This window comes from Vulpes lagopus, chromosome 3 (genome assembly GCF_018345385.1).
Source record: "Vulpes lagopus strain Blue_001 chromosome 3, ASM1834538v1, whole genome shotgun sequence".
In the NCBI taxonomy this organism is placed as follows: domain Eukaryota; kingdom Metazoa; phylum Chordata; class Mammalia; order Carnivora; family Canidae; genus Vulpes; species Vulpes lagopus.
The window spans coordinates 138,610,046-138,624,765 of record NC_054826.1 but is presented as its reverse complement, the minus strand read 5'-3'; positions in this window follow the sequence as shown (position 1 = coordinate 138,624,765).

Below are 14,720 nucleotides of genomic sequence, written 5' to 3'. Positions count from 1 at the left end.
GGTGCATCCAGACAGGTGCACACGGCTTGGCGCCGCAGGTGAGGGAGTACAGTGGGGCTAATGTTGGCTATTGCCAAGAAAGCACCACAGAGCATGTGGCAGGGCAAGTGGAATGAGGCCTGAGGCCATGGTTTGCTGCCGCTGTTGCTGGAGCAATCCTGATGGGAATTAGAAGAGTCCTTTTCCTTTGTCCTGTCTTCCACGGTCCACCTGGTTTTCCTTTTGCAGAACCTAACCAGAAGCCACTGGGCATGGCAGTCTGGAAATCATAATTTACATATGGAAACAGTTGGACAGAGTTTTGAAAGGAACAGTTGGAGCTGAGAGACCCTAAATAGCAGGACCTATCATTTTGGTCATTCATTATCCATTTATGTGTTTCTGTCTTACAACAACACTAATGTCTCTTTGCTTTTGCCTAGCAGGATATAACCATCCCTTTTACAATGATATTTCTATCATCTTCCTCAAAAAAAAAAAAAAGGCCCAAAGTCCCAACAGTCCCCATAGCCATCTCTGGGTGATGTTATTTCTCTTTTATTGAATGCCATCTGAATATTCTATAACATACAGAGTAAATCGTAAAGTTAATCACCAATAATGGTCCTCATTCAAAATGAAGCGGGATGATGAGGGGGTAGAGAAAAGGAAGTAAATATATGTCAATATATACACAACAAGCAATGAAGAACTTTTTTTTTTAAAGATTTTATTTATTTATTCATGGTAGACGTAGAGAGAGAGGCAGAGACACAGGCAGAGGGAGAAGCAGGCTCCATGCAGGAGCCTGACGCGGGACTGTCTCAGGTCCCTAGTCTCCAGGACCGTGCCTCAGGCTGAAGGCAGGCGCCAAACCGCTGAGCAACCCAGGGATCCCCGGAAGAACATTTTCATAACTGCTACAGTCATATCTGCTATACACTTTATGTTCCCTTTACACTCATCAGGCACCGCAGCCAGTCGGGGTTCTTTTCCTGGTGGAGGTAATCCAACCCCCCATTCCCAAAAGCTCTAAACCTTTGTGGTCTAATGTGTTGCTGTAGATTTGCCGTAAGTTTCACTACTGGATTTGAGAGTACTCAGAGGTGCCTCAGAGAAGGTCTTGGGCTCCAGACATAGTCCCTCTCTGTCTCCAGTGTTAGAGCAGTCACTCAGTTTACCCTTAGTTGGGAGCAATCGCCCCAGCAAAAACAGTGCTCCCTCCTTTGTTATTTCCGTAACACTTGAAGCTCTCCATGGCCAGTGGAAGTCTCATCTTCCAGTTCTTTGGAGCCATTGTCATGACCTCTGACGGAAAGTATTTCTCCTTTAGGAATTAAAACCTCTAAGCCAGCAACAGAGTTTTGGGGATGGGAAACGAAATTTGGGAGACTGTAACGAACTGTAGTAGTGGAAGAGCCACTCTCACTTCTACCCTTTGCTCCATGTATTCTGGCTATGGGAGAAAGGATGCCCTGTATTAGTCTCTGGTCCCAAGAATAGCCCACATCCTGTAGGATTAAGTGCTCTAACCTTTCAGAGTGTTGTTTCCCAACTGGCACTGTAACTGAATCTCCACTAGGCTGTTTTCAGCTCTGCTGCTTCTGAGGGATGTCATATGGCAAGACCAACACACTCAATGGGAATGACCTTATTGGTATACTTTTTTAGCTGAGAAATGAGTTCCCTGATCAGAAGAGAATATTGTGTAAAACATCCGTAAGTCCACAGATAGTCATTATATTTATCTGTTGCTGCATAACAGATTGCTTCAAACCTTAGCAGCTTAAAACAATAAACATTATTTCATAATTTTTTGTCGGTCAGGAATATGGGACCAGCTTAGGTGTGTGGTTCTGGCTCCTGGTGTCTTGAGTTTGCAATCAAGCCAACCACTGGGTGGAGCTACAGTCATCTCAAGACTTGAACAGAGTTAAGTATCCACTTTCAACCTCACTCATGATTGTGGGCAGGCTTCAGTTCCTCCCAGACAGATAAACAGGTCTTCAGTTCCTTGCCATGCCACATAGGACTTCCCACAGGACTTCTCACAAGGCAGCTTGTTTTCTCAGTGTGAGTGGAGAGAGAGGGGAAGTGAGGGAGAGAAAGCAGGAGAAAGCCCCCAAAATGGAAACCAAAGTCTTTATAACATAGTCTTAGAAGTGATAGTTCATTTCTGCCATATTCTATTAGAAGCAACCCACTAGTCCAGCTCCTACTGAAGTGGATGGGATTACTTAAGGAGACAGGGATCATTGGATGCTATTTTGGTATGGCCATGACAAAAATCATACTAGTAGAACACAGGCCTTTAGCGTTTTGGAATAGATAACTATTTTTTCAGAAACTGCTCTTGGTTTGCTACTAGGCCATGGTAGAGACCGAATTTCTGATCTGAGACATTTGGAGACCATATGACCGGAGCTTCCCAAGATGAATTGGATGTTTTCTTTCTTTCTTTTTTTTTTTTAATAAAGATTTTATTTATTTGATAGAAAGCACAAGCAGGGGGAGCAGCAGGAAGAGGGAGAAGCCAGTTCCCTGCTGAGCAGAGAGCTTGATGTGGGGCTCCATCCCAAGACCAAGATCATGACCTGAGCTGAATTCGATGTTTTCTGACCCACCAAGATACAAGGTTGGTTAAAGGCATCCGCAATCCGACATCAAGTGGAGATGGTATAAATGAGATTAGATGCAGAATGTAGTAAGCTCCTGAAGATCTAAGCATGTTGCATAAGAGATGGATGGCTCATGGTAGCCAGCTATTCCTGCTACATTGCTGACTCTTTACCAACCTGTGACCTTATGGGGGATGACAGTTTACTGAGGAAGAAAAAGCTAAGGCCTAGTTTACAGGTAGTTTTGGACAATGTGTTGGCATCAACTTGAAGCAGCATTGCAGCCCCATTCTGGAGTGGTCCAGTGAGGCAGTAGTGATGGGAGACCCTCCCCGTGCACAGAACTGAGCAATACATTCTTTAAAAAAAATTTTTTTTAAACATTTTATTTATTTATTCATTCATGATAGACATAGAGAGAGAGAGGAGGCAGAGACACAGGCAGAGACATAGAGGGAGAAGCAGGCTCCATGCCGGGAGCCCGATGTGGGACTCGATCCCGGGACTCCAGGATCACACTATGGGACTCGATCCCGGGACTCCAGGATCACACCCTGGGCCAAAGGCAGGCGCTGAACCGCTGAGCCACCCAGGGATTCCCCCTGAGCAATACATTCAATTGGCTACTCTGTCTGAATTGAGAGATGGCCAGAAGTATAAATAAACTTCTGGCCATTTGTGGACAGTGATTGACAGTTTGGCTGAAATGTTGGGAACTCAGAAAACAAAGATTTGACAAATGGTAACAACAGAGGAGAAGAGGCATGTGGATGAAACTTCCACAATGAGCTTAAGGTGTGAAAATATGTGCCCCAACTGAATACTAAGCAAGAGAGCATCCACAGAGAGGAGACTCAATAACCAGGCGGACAAAATAAACTGGTCTGTGTATGACAGCCTTTTTCTGCAGTTACTTAGTGCTTGCCCAGCAGCCACAATGGTGGGGCTGAGGTTACATGTGGGCCCAACATCATGAGCTTCCCTTGTCAGGGGTGGGCTGGCTGTCCTCACTGCTATGAGCTTAACTTGCCAGTAGCAGCAATTGACACTGAGCCCTCTATACAGCACCTTTCCCCAAGAAAGACCAGAAAACCACCTCATGGCAGGTTGATCACAATGAAGGCAGCAATTTGTTCTCACCGGAAAGAACTTAAGGGTGTGGATTTGCCTTCCCTGACCACAATGCTCTGCCAATATAACTATCCTTATACTAATGGAAGTCTGATACAATATTGCTTCTGACCAAGAAGCTCATTTCTAAGTCATCCTTATGTTAGGAAAAGGCAGATTTCTTTCTTTCTTTTTTTTCTTTTCTCTTTCCTTTTTTTTTTTTTTTTAAAGATTTTATTTATCCATGACAGACACAGAGAGAGTGAGGCAGAGACATAGGCAGAGAGAAAAGCAGGCTCCTGTGTCCCAGGGTTCCCGGGCTCATACCCTGAGCTGAAGGCAGATACTCAACCACTGAGCCACCCTGGCATCCTGGCAGTTTCTTTAAAGAAAGAAGGAAGGAAGGAAGGAAAAAAAAACTTGGGAAAGTAATATGTCAGAATGTAATAAGTCACTAGTGGGAATATGTATATATATTGTTTGCTTCAGCTTTTTATTTTCCAATTTATGTATCTGGACTAATATATTGAAATATAACATAAAGGCCATTGAAGGGCAGCCCAGGTGGCTCAGCGGTTTAGCGCCACCTTCAGACCAGGGTGTGATCATGGAGACCCAGGATGGAATCCCAAGTTGGGCTCCCTGCATGGAGCCTGCTTCTCCCTCTGCCTGTGTCTCTGCCTCTCTCTCTCTCTCTCTGTGTGTGTCTCTCATGAATAAATAAATAAAATCTTAAAAAAAATAAAAAAGGCCATTGAAGATAGTTCTTAAACTGTATTCCTGAAAGATTGTAGTTTGCTAAGAGGATTGATTGGAGGCTACTCTATTTTATTTATTTATTTAAAGATTTTATTTATTTATCATGACAGACACAGAGAGAGAGGGGCAGAGACACAGGCAGAGGGAGAAGCGGGCTCCATGCAGGAGCCTGATGTGGGACTTGATCCCGGGTCTCCAGCATCACACCCTGGGCCAAAGGCAGGCACTAAACCACTGAGCCAGCCAGGGATCCCCCACAAGGCTACTCTATTTTAATCATGATTTCAGTTCTTCTATTTTCAAACCACTTAGGCACAGACTGCTGCAGTCTCAGCCAATGATATTTCTCTATAATCTGAGTGATTCTCAAACTTCTGTGAACATAAGCATCTTCAGGGAGACATAAAATGCAAACTCCCAGTCCATGCCTCCACCCTGGATATTCTGACTGGGTAATTCTGGGAGGGACCCAGGAATCTGTATACATTGACCCTTGAACAATTTGGGTTTGAACTGCACAGGTCCACTTATACTCAGATATTTTTCAATAAATACAGTACTATAAATGTATTTTGTTTTCCTTATTACTTTTTTTTTTAAGATTTTATTTATTCATGAGAGACACACAGAGAAAGGCAGAGACATAGGCAGAGGGAGAAGCAGGTTCCTCGAGGGGAGCCCGATGCGGGACTTGATCCTAGAACCCTGGGATCATGGCCCTGAGCCGAAGGCAGACGCTCAACCACTGAGCCCCCCAGGTGTCCCTCCTTATTACTTTCTTAATACCATTTTCTTTTCTCTAGCTTTATTGTAAGAATAAAATATATAATACATAAAACATACAAAATATTTGTTGATTGACTGTTTCTGTTATCAGTAAGGCTTCTAGTCAATGGTAGGCTATTAGTTAAATTTTGGAAGAGTCTAGGACGCCTGGGAGCTCAGCGGTTGAGCATCTGCCTTTGGCCCAGGGTGTGATCCTGGAGTCCTGGGATCGAGTCCCACATCGGGCTCCCTGTGTGGTGCCTGCTTCTCCCTCTGCCAATGTCTCTGCCTCTCTCTTGTCTCTCATGAATAAATAAATAAAATCTTGAAAAAAAATTTTGAGGGGAGTCAAAGTTCTATGTGGATCTTTGCATAGCAGGGAGCCGGTGTCCGTAACCTCACCCCCGCCATGTTAACAGTTCAAATGCTAACTTTTTTTTTTTTTTTTAAAGATTTTACTTATTTGAGAGAAAGAATGAGCAGGAAGGAGAGGGAAAGAAAGAATCCGAAGCAGACTCCACCCTGACTTGGGGCTCGATCCCATGACTGCAAGATCATGACCTGAGCCTAATCCAAGAGTCGGATACTCAACCAACTGTGCCATCCAGGTGCCCCAAAAGTTGACTGTAGTTTTTTTTTTATATATATAAAGATTTTATTTATTTATCCACGAGAGACACACACAGAGAGAGAGAGGCAGAGACACAAGCAGGGTCTATGCAGGGAGCCCGATGTGGAACTCGATCCTGGGTCTCCAGGATCACATCCTGGGCCAAAGGTGGTGGTAAACTGCTGAGTCACCCGGGCTGCCCGTTAACTGTAGTTTTAAAAGCGCCCCCAAGTGAGTGATCCTTGTTTAGGTGGTCCACATGACATGGTTTAAAGAACAGTGCTTTGGGATCCCTGGGTGGCGCAGCGGTTTGGCGCCTGCCTTTGGCCCAGGGCGTGATCCTGGAGACCCGGGATCGAATCCCACGTCAGGCTCCCGGTGCATGGAGCCTGCTTCTCCCTCTGCCTCTCTCTCTCTCTCTCTCTCTATGTCTATCAAAAATAAATAAATAAACCTTTAAAAAAAAAAAAAGAACAGTGCTTTGAATTTTTTTTTAATAATAAATTTATTTTTTATTGGTGTTCAATTTGCCAACATACAGAATAACACCCAGTGCTCATCCCGTCAAGTGCCCCCCTCAGTGCCCGCCACCCAGTCACCCCCACCCCCTGCCCTCCTCCCCTTCCACCACCCCTAATTCGTTTCCCAGAGTTAGGAGTCTTCCATGTTTTGTCACCCTTTCTGATATTTCCTACCAATTTCTTCTCCCTTCCCCTCTATGGGAGGCTCCAAGGCAGAGGAAAATCTAGGAAGAATTCAAGTAAGACTGAAGGGAAACACAGGTGCAAGTTGTTATTCTGTTGTCAATAGGATCAGATTACAGAAACACAAATAGAAAGACAACCCAAAATCCTTTTTGCCTTTCTTTAGGATTGATTCAAAATGTAGCACGTCACTGCACTCACATTACCAATCTAGGTATACAGAACAGGTCTCTATCTGCATGAGAAAAGCTACACAACAGAATGGGTGCTGGTATCAGATTGCTCTTTCACGACCATATCACAGCTCCCTCCAAAACCTGTGGAGACAAATGGATCTGAGCTGGAGCACTAGCTTCATCATTATTAGTTGTCCGTTTTAGGTGAAATGACTAAGCCCTCAGAGTCTTGGCTTTTGCATGGGAGAAATATTTTTGAGCCTTTACAGAAGTAGGACTTAAGTTGAAATATGTAATCATTCTAGACCTAAGTTATTTTAATAGAATAAAGAAGACTAGAATCTCCAATATTCTCTTCAGCTTTAAAATTCTTCGTATAGGGGATCCCTGGGTGGTGCAGCGGTTTGGCGCCTGCCTTTGGCCCAGGGCGCAATCCTGGAGACCCGGGATCGAATCCCACGTCAGGCTCCCGGCGCATGGAGCCTGCTTCTCTCTCTGCCCCTCTCTCTCTCTCTCTCTCTCTCTCTCTCTCTGTGACTATCATAAGTAAATAAAAATTTTTAAAAAAAATTCTTCGTATATATATAAAAATAAATAAAATAAAATTCTTTGTATATTTTACTAGGATCCTGTTTCTATTATAAACTAAGTGAAAACATTTAGATAATACTTGCAGAAAACATAAAATCACAATGTTGAGATAAAAGTCATGAAAATAATTGTTTCCTTGGGCAGAAAAATTTAAAATAACCGGTGTATTCCTTAATTGAATAATGATGGATAAGGCAATGATTACTTCAGGTGAAATGAGACTTCACGGTAAAGACAGGGTTTCCCTGCACTGAAGGCAATCTTTCGGGCCTGCCCCCTGAGGGCTGCCTATCAGATGAATCCTGTGAGTGTCCTCAGTGGACTTTCTGTCGTGGAAAAAGAGTGTCCAGTGATGAGAGACTGGAGTTCTGTCACAGTGACCCTGAAGTGAATGGCTCCGAAGTGGGGTGTATGAAGAGTAAGTAGGTGACGCTAAATTCCTAAGGAGCCTTTGAGCTAAAATAGGGCATGGCGTCTCATCTCACTCCTGATATGTCTCAGATTTCCCCTTGTTGCTGTCACCACCAGAGAATACAAAGGGGAAAGATTTTCCTATCCAAGAGCAGGGACCTGGAATCCTGCCTTTTCCCACTTTCCCTTACTTTTATGGCACCTGTCCTGTCCACTCCAACACACATTGTTTTGGTTTACGTAGACAGCTGATATTTATTGCATAGTAGGGATTCTGAGACACAAACACTCCATAGTTGAGATTTTTTTCTCAAGTGCACTTCATATCATTCAGTTGGCTTTGTATACTTACTAAATCTCCCAGTTATGCATGCTTGCCCAAACAGACCTGCAGGTTTAAAGTATTAAACAGATAGTCCTTTTGGCATTCCACTTAGCGGAGTGGTCTCTACAAGGACCCCACCCTTGAGAGTATAGTTATGCTGATGACCCTTTCCCCTTTTCCATATCATGGGCCTTTCTGTCAGGGGAGGACTTCTCACCCTGAGAGGTAGCAGAGATCGCATCATTGAATTAAGGAGAAACAGAGAGGAGTTAAGAAAGCCAGGTTCAAGAAAAGACCATGAAGGAAGCACAGTAGAAAATGGAAGAGCTACGCTCAAGTCACAGGGTGGGAAAAAGTTTGTGAGAGTCAGGGGTCATGGAGCAGTTATGGGTTAAACCAGGAGAGCACTCAGCAGATACAGAGATACTCAGTACAGAGGGCACAGACAAGAAGACCTGGCAACAGAGCCAAAGTCCACTGCAGGAAGACAGCACCATACAGTGTTTTCTTTTTGTTACCTTGTAGAATTCTTATTGAAGGAGGGGCCCGGTTCATACACTTTCCCAGACAGGTTGATCCAATGCAAGGCTGAAAAATTTACCTTGCCTCCTCTGAGAGAATTTATTCCATCCTGTTTGTGATACAGATCTATGCCATTACTAGTTCTGATAATGTGTCTGTAGATTGTTTAGTGTCTCTATTGTCTGTAAGTAGTGGAAGTTTCTCCTTCCTAATCTTTCTTACCATTATGTTTTAAGCAATTATCTGTTGAAAAAGAGGATTAGCATGAAGGAATCTAGCTATAATACGAATAATAAAGAATTCAAGACTTCTGTCATAAGACTCCATCAATGTAGACAATTGTTTTCATTGCTCACATCTACCAAGATGGAGATCATGAATGGTCATGAACTTGTAGCCAAAGAGGTTCTTTAATAATTAAGATTCTCCAAGACTGTAAGTTCTGACTCTGCAAAGTCTCTTTGATGTTGTGAAGGCAAACTAACAGCAGGGATGACAAACACATTCCCCATCAAAGAGAAGCAGAGCCTACCTACATTTATTTATTTATTTATTTATTTATTTATTTATTTATTTATTTATATTTTATTTATTTTGAGAGAGAGAGAGAGCGTGCACACATGCACACGGGGTGGGGGCAGGGGTCGAGAGAGAAAGTGAGAGAATCTCAAACAGATTCTACACTGAGCTCAGAGTCCAGCCAAGGCTCCATCTCACAACTTTGCAATTATGACCTGAGCTGAAATCAGGAGTCAGATGCTTAACCAACTGAACTACTCCAATGCCCTAGAAGTCTTTATAAATAGGGACCAAAGTCTTAAAGATATGGTTTATTGATGTTTCTGTTTTCTTTATTCCCAGGTGGCTGCTGAAGCAGAGCCTGAGCCTCTAGCCTTTCGTAGGCAAAGTGAATATTTTGACATATAAAGGTATCTTCTCCCCATTAAGCAGGACTCCAGTGCTGTGACTGTACCAATTGAGGGGCTGCCTGTGTCAGCCAGGAAGAGGCAGGGAAAGAGAAGGAGGGAAGCAAGCTGGGGCAGCAGGGGGAAGCGTAGCTGGAAAGCAACTGAGTTGTGGTAAAGATGAGGGAAAGCAAACAGTGAGGATGCTTACTTTTTCGTAAAACATTAAATTTGGGGAACACAACAAAGTATAAAAAAATACAAAAATAAAGTCATCCAACCACCACTGTGACTTACATTTTTATATGAGCATTAAAGTAGGGATTAAAGTAAACACTTTTAATTAATTAATCTATTTATTTTAAGATTTTATTTGTTTATTCATGAGAGACAGAGGGAGAGAGGCAAAGGGTTTGTTCCTGGAGTCCCAGGATGAGTCCCTCATCAGGCTCCCTGCAGGGAGCCTGCCTCTCCCTCTGCCTGTGTCTCTGCCTCTCTCTCTTTCTGTGTCTCTCATGAATAAATAAATAGAATCTTTTTTTTTTTTTTTAAATAAATAGAATCTTTAAAAAAAAAAAAGTTGTCTCTAGCTTCCCCCATTTATATAAACTTAAACATTTTCTCACGTAAGTATACATTATTTAAAAATGTTGTATTAAATAAATAAACAAATAAAAATGTTGTATTAGGGGCGCCTGGGTGGCTCAGTGGTTGAGCGGCTGCCTTTGGCTCAGGGCGTGATCTCGGAGTCCCAGGATCAAGTCCCACATCAGGATCCCTGCAGCAAGGCTGCTTCTCCCTCTGCCTGTGTCTCTGCCTCTTTCTGTGTCTCTCATGAATAAATAAATAAAATCTTTTAAAAAAATGTTATATTCAAATCCAAAAATCCAGAACAAAAGCAGAGTTCACCAAGCAAGACCAATGTGACATCTAGGCCACGGAAGAGTCTAATTCCCTCAGGGCAAGCAAGATGAGAAAAGATACCAGAGTAGCAGGGATGAAGGCTGTATTGTTCTCCAGTGGACATGGAGTCTTCCCAGGCCCCACCCCAAGATGCTGTGAGAAAATGCAGCCACTCCTTGAAAGAAGACTTTGTGCCCTTGTCTGTGCTCCGGATTTATTCTTCCCTGAAAGAAAGTCCTAGACCTGAGACAAAGACACAGCTTTTCAAGTAAGGAAAGAAAAAACAAGGAATCTGATAAATGAGGAAAAGAATGTAAGAGAAAGAGAAGTAAGGAAAGAACAAACTTCAAAGAGACAGTGAAGCCTCCCCTGCATAATTTTTGCTTATTTTCTTGTTTGCTGTAAGAAAAACAGGTGACAATGAGAATCTTCATGACCACTGGAAAACTAGGTGATTTTGCTAGTTCTGACTTTGTTAGAGTCTCTCCTAGAAACTTGAACAATAAAAGTCAGCTTTACTTCTTGTAAATGGGAAGCACGTAAGGTCATTGAGTGATAATGTCAACTAATGATTCTCATATCCAACTCTGCCTCCTTTCTACAGGAACAACCCTATCTTGGGATGCCTGGGTGGCTCAGTGGTTGAGTGTCTGCCTTCGGCCCAGGGCGTGATCCTGGGTCCCGGGATCAGGTCCCACATGGGGCTCCTGCATGGAGCCTGCTTCTCCCTCTGCCTGTGTCTCTGCCTCTCTGTGTGTCTCTCATGAATAAATAATTTTTTTAAAAAAAAACCCAACAACCCTATCTTTTCAGTCATTAACTCTCTATTTTCATTTTACTATTTTACTTCTAATTCAATTTGAATAAAATCAAACTCATTGCCCTACCTCTGTCATCCTCTCAAGTTTATGTTCCCTATTTTTTACATTTAATATTTTTTTTCACTTAAAAAGACATGTATTATGTATCTATGCTGTGGCTAAGATGCTATGTTAGGTACAGGCTAAGGAGAAGCCTCTCTGGGCTCAGGATTTACAGCCAGTTGGTGAGGGCATGCAGGGTGACTGGGGGAGACACCTTACAAGTCCATCCACTGAAGTGTAATTATGCTGTGGGACCAGAAATTATCCTTAAATTCCAAATATAATCAACAAATTAACTCCTTCTCCATTTCTCACTCATGGCCTGATCTGAGCCCTGGACACTTCGGCCTGGGTAACAACATGACTTTTATGAGGGTGTCTCTCTTTCTGAGTTTTCTCCTCAATCTAACCTAGCACCACTGCCAACTAGTCTTGGACACAGCTTTCGACAATGTCAGTGACAAGCTCTTGCTTGAAAGCCTTGTTGTTGTTAAAGATGTTATTTATTATTATTTTTTAATGTTTAATTTTTTTTAAGATTTTATTCATTTATTCATGAGAGACACACACACACAGAGAGGCAGAGACACAGGCAGAGGGAGAAGCAAGCTCCATGCAGGGAGCCTGATGTGGGACTCCATCCCAGAACTCCAGGATCACGCCCTAGGCCGAAGGTAGGCGCTCAACCGCTGAGCCACCCAGACTTCCTGATTTTATTTATTTATTCATGAGAGATAAAGAGAGAGAGGCAGAGACATAGGCAGAGGGAGAAGCAGGCTTCATGCAGGGAGGCTGATGCATGACTCGATACCAGGACCACCTGAGCTGAAGACAGATGCTTAACCACTCTGCCACCCACGTGCTCCCCCCCCCCAAAGCCTTGTGACTTAGCTTCATCAAGGCCAGCCCAGGACTTCCTGTCTTTTTGGTGTGGTATTGTCTATGCCCTTAGAAAATGATACTGAAGATTTACCAAGAAGAATGACAATTGAGACGAAGCCATTGGATTTTGCAGCTAGGAAATGATTGGTAACTTCCCAAAGTAAAATATCTTTATAATGATTGGACCAAAAGCCATTAAACAAGTGTTTAAGAACAGTGATAGGTCAAGAAAGAGATGCACATGTAGTAAACCGTACTAGGAATTTTTACTGTGAAATAAGGAGGACACTTGTTAAGTGTTGTGGTCATTCCTAATGTAGATTTATTGACGCTTTAGGTAACCAATGCCAGAAGTTGCATATTTGATTCTACTCATTGTACATGGTGATGAGTGTATTTTTGCAGGTAAAGAAAATCTACCCTAATTGATAATGAACACTATATTCAGTACAAAACTCAGAGGACCTTTTAAATGAAAACGTTTCTCTTCTTATCACATATAATATACCCAATTTGGGGCCAAACTTCTTGTGATTAAAAATGGCTTTCAGAAAATGTAGCTATAAGATAAAGTTAATACTAATGTCAGTAATAAAAACTATAAAACATTTAGGAGTGCCTGGCTGGCGTGGTCAGTAGAGCATGTGACTCTCGATCTTGGAATTGTGAATTCAAATCTCACATTGGGTGTAGAGATTATTTATAAACAAACAAATGAACAAATAAATACTGAAATAGTGCTTACTGTATGCCAGGAAACTTTCTTAGTGTTTTACGTATATTAACTTGTTTAATTTGCACAATAAGCCACTGTAAGAAATGAAGAAACAAATTAACTTGTCCAAGGCCATACAGCTAGTAAGTAAGTAGCCATGATCCATACCACAGGCCATGATCCATATGGCTCCATAGGCCAGGCTCTTGAACACTTCACTGTATTGCTAAGATTCAATTCACCTCCCTATATTTCTTTGATCCTCTCAAGGCATGGCCTATATATTAATCATAGTGTTCTTGGTCAATGAAGCCCTAGGATTTCAGGAGCAAGTTCAAGCTCCCTAAGCTTTTCATGCTTAGGTGTATATTTAGAGCTTTTTTATTGTTTTGCATGACTAACTACTACCTTGGATAGAGTTGAAAGAAGTTGGCCAAGAGCCCATGGAAAAACTGAACAGAAGTGACTTATGGGGCTGACTTAGGCAACGTTGTAAAAAGAGATTTTGCTTAGATGCTCCCCTCCTTCTTCCATGACCTTTGCTCCCAAATCAGTGCCAGGCTATGGGACACTAGTGTCAGACAATTCTTTTTATTTTAAATTTTTTTTTTAATTTTTTATTTATTTATGATAGTCACAGAGAGAGAAAGAGAGAGAGGCAGAGACATAGGCAGAGGGAGAAGCAGGCTCCATGCACCGGGAGCCTGATGTGGGATTCGATCCCGGGTCTCCAGGATCGCACCCTGGGCCAAAGGCAGGCGCCAAACCGCTGCGCCACCCAGGGATCCCCTCTTTTTATTTTAAATGTAAGCTCTTACACCCAACATGGGCTTGAACTCATGAGCCTGAAATCAGGAGTCCCATGCTCCACTGACTGAGCCAGCCAGGTGCTCCTGACAATTATTCTTGAATGGTATGAAGTCTCAGTATAAGGTAGTGCCACCTATTATTCTGCCTTGACAAGAATATTTTTAAAAAGAGCAATTTGTGGTAAGGATCAGCACACCTTTCTCCTTAGGTGGGAACACAAAGGAGTCGAGAAGTTTGATAGATTCAACTCTAAAGAAAAGAACAAACAGGTTATCTCACTAAGTTCTGTCCTAGTTTCCATCCTAGAAGTAATCTGAGAGGACCATGGGTTTGAGGACTTTTTGGATTTCTTGGGGTTTGTTTTTGTTTTTTGGCATTTTTCTTTTCTTTTTTTTTTTAAGGATTTATTTATTCATTTACGAGAGACACAGAGAAAGAGTGGCAGAGACACAGGCAGAGGGAGAAGAAGCAGGCTCTTCACAGGGAGCCTGATGTGGGACTCTGTCCCGGATCCTGGGATCACTCCCTGAGCCGAAGGCAAACACCTAACCACTGAGCCACCTAGGCATCCCATTCCTTTCATTTCTTTACTGTTAAGAGTAAAATCCTTATAAATAGAGAGTTTTTATGTTTTTCTTTGAGGGCAGGAAGATAGGGGTAGGTGGAGAGACCACAATTAACTCCAAATTTTATGCCATGTGATATGATCCCAAGAAACAGTAGATAGAATGTCTGCAGCCTGGGTCCAGTGTAGGGATAAACGTGGTAAGCATGGCGAAATGCTCTGGGTTCAAGAAAGAGCCAAACTGGAGCAGTAGGAAGGTGTTCATGGGACTTCTCAGCACTTGATTCCTTTCATATATCAGAACTGATCTTCTAGTGAGAAAGAGTATTTCAGTAATTTTTGCCTTTACAACAGAGATGTCATCAAGTATATTTCTAACATTCTAGTGATTTCGATTCTTCTTTGTTATTTCACAATTCCATGAAATACCAAAAAGCTGGTGGAGGATTGTCAGGAGGCTGTCAAAAGTTAAGTAGAAAATTAAAGTTAAGTAGAAAAGTTACAGTA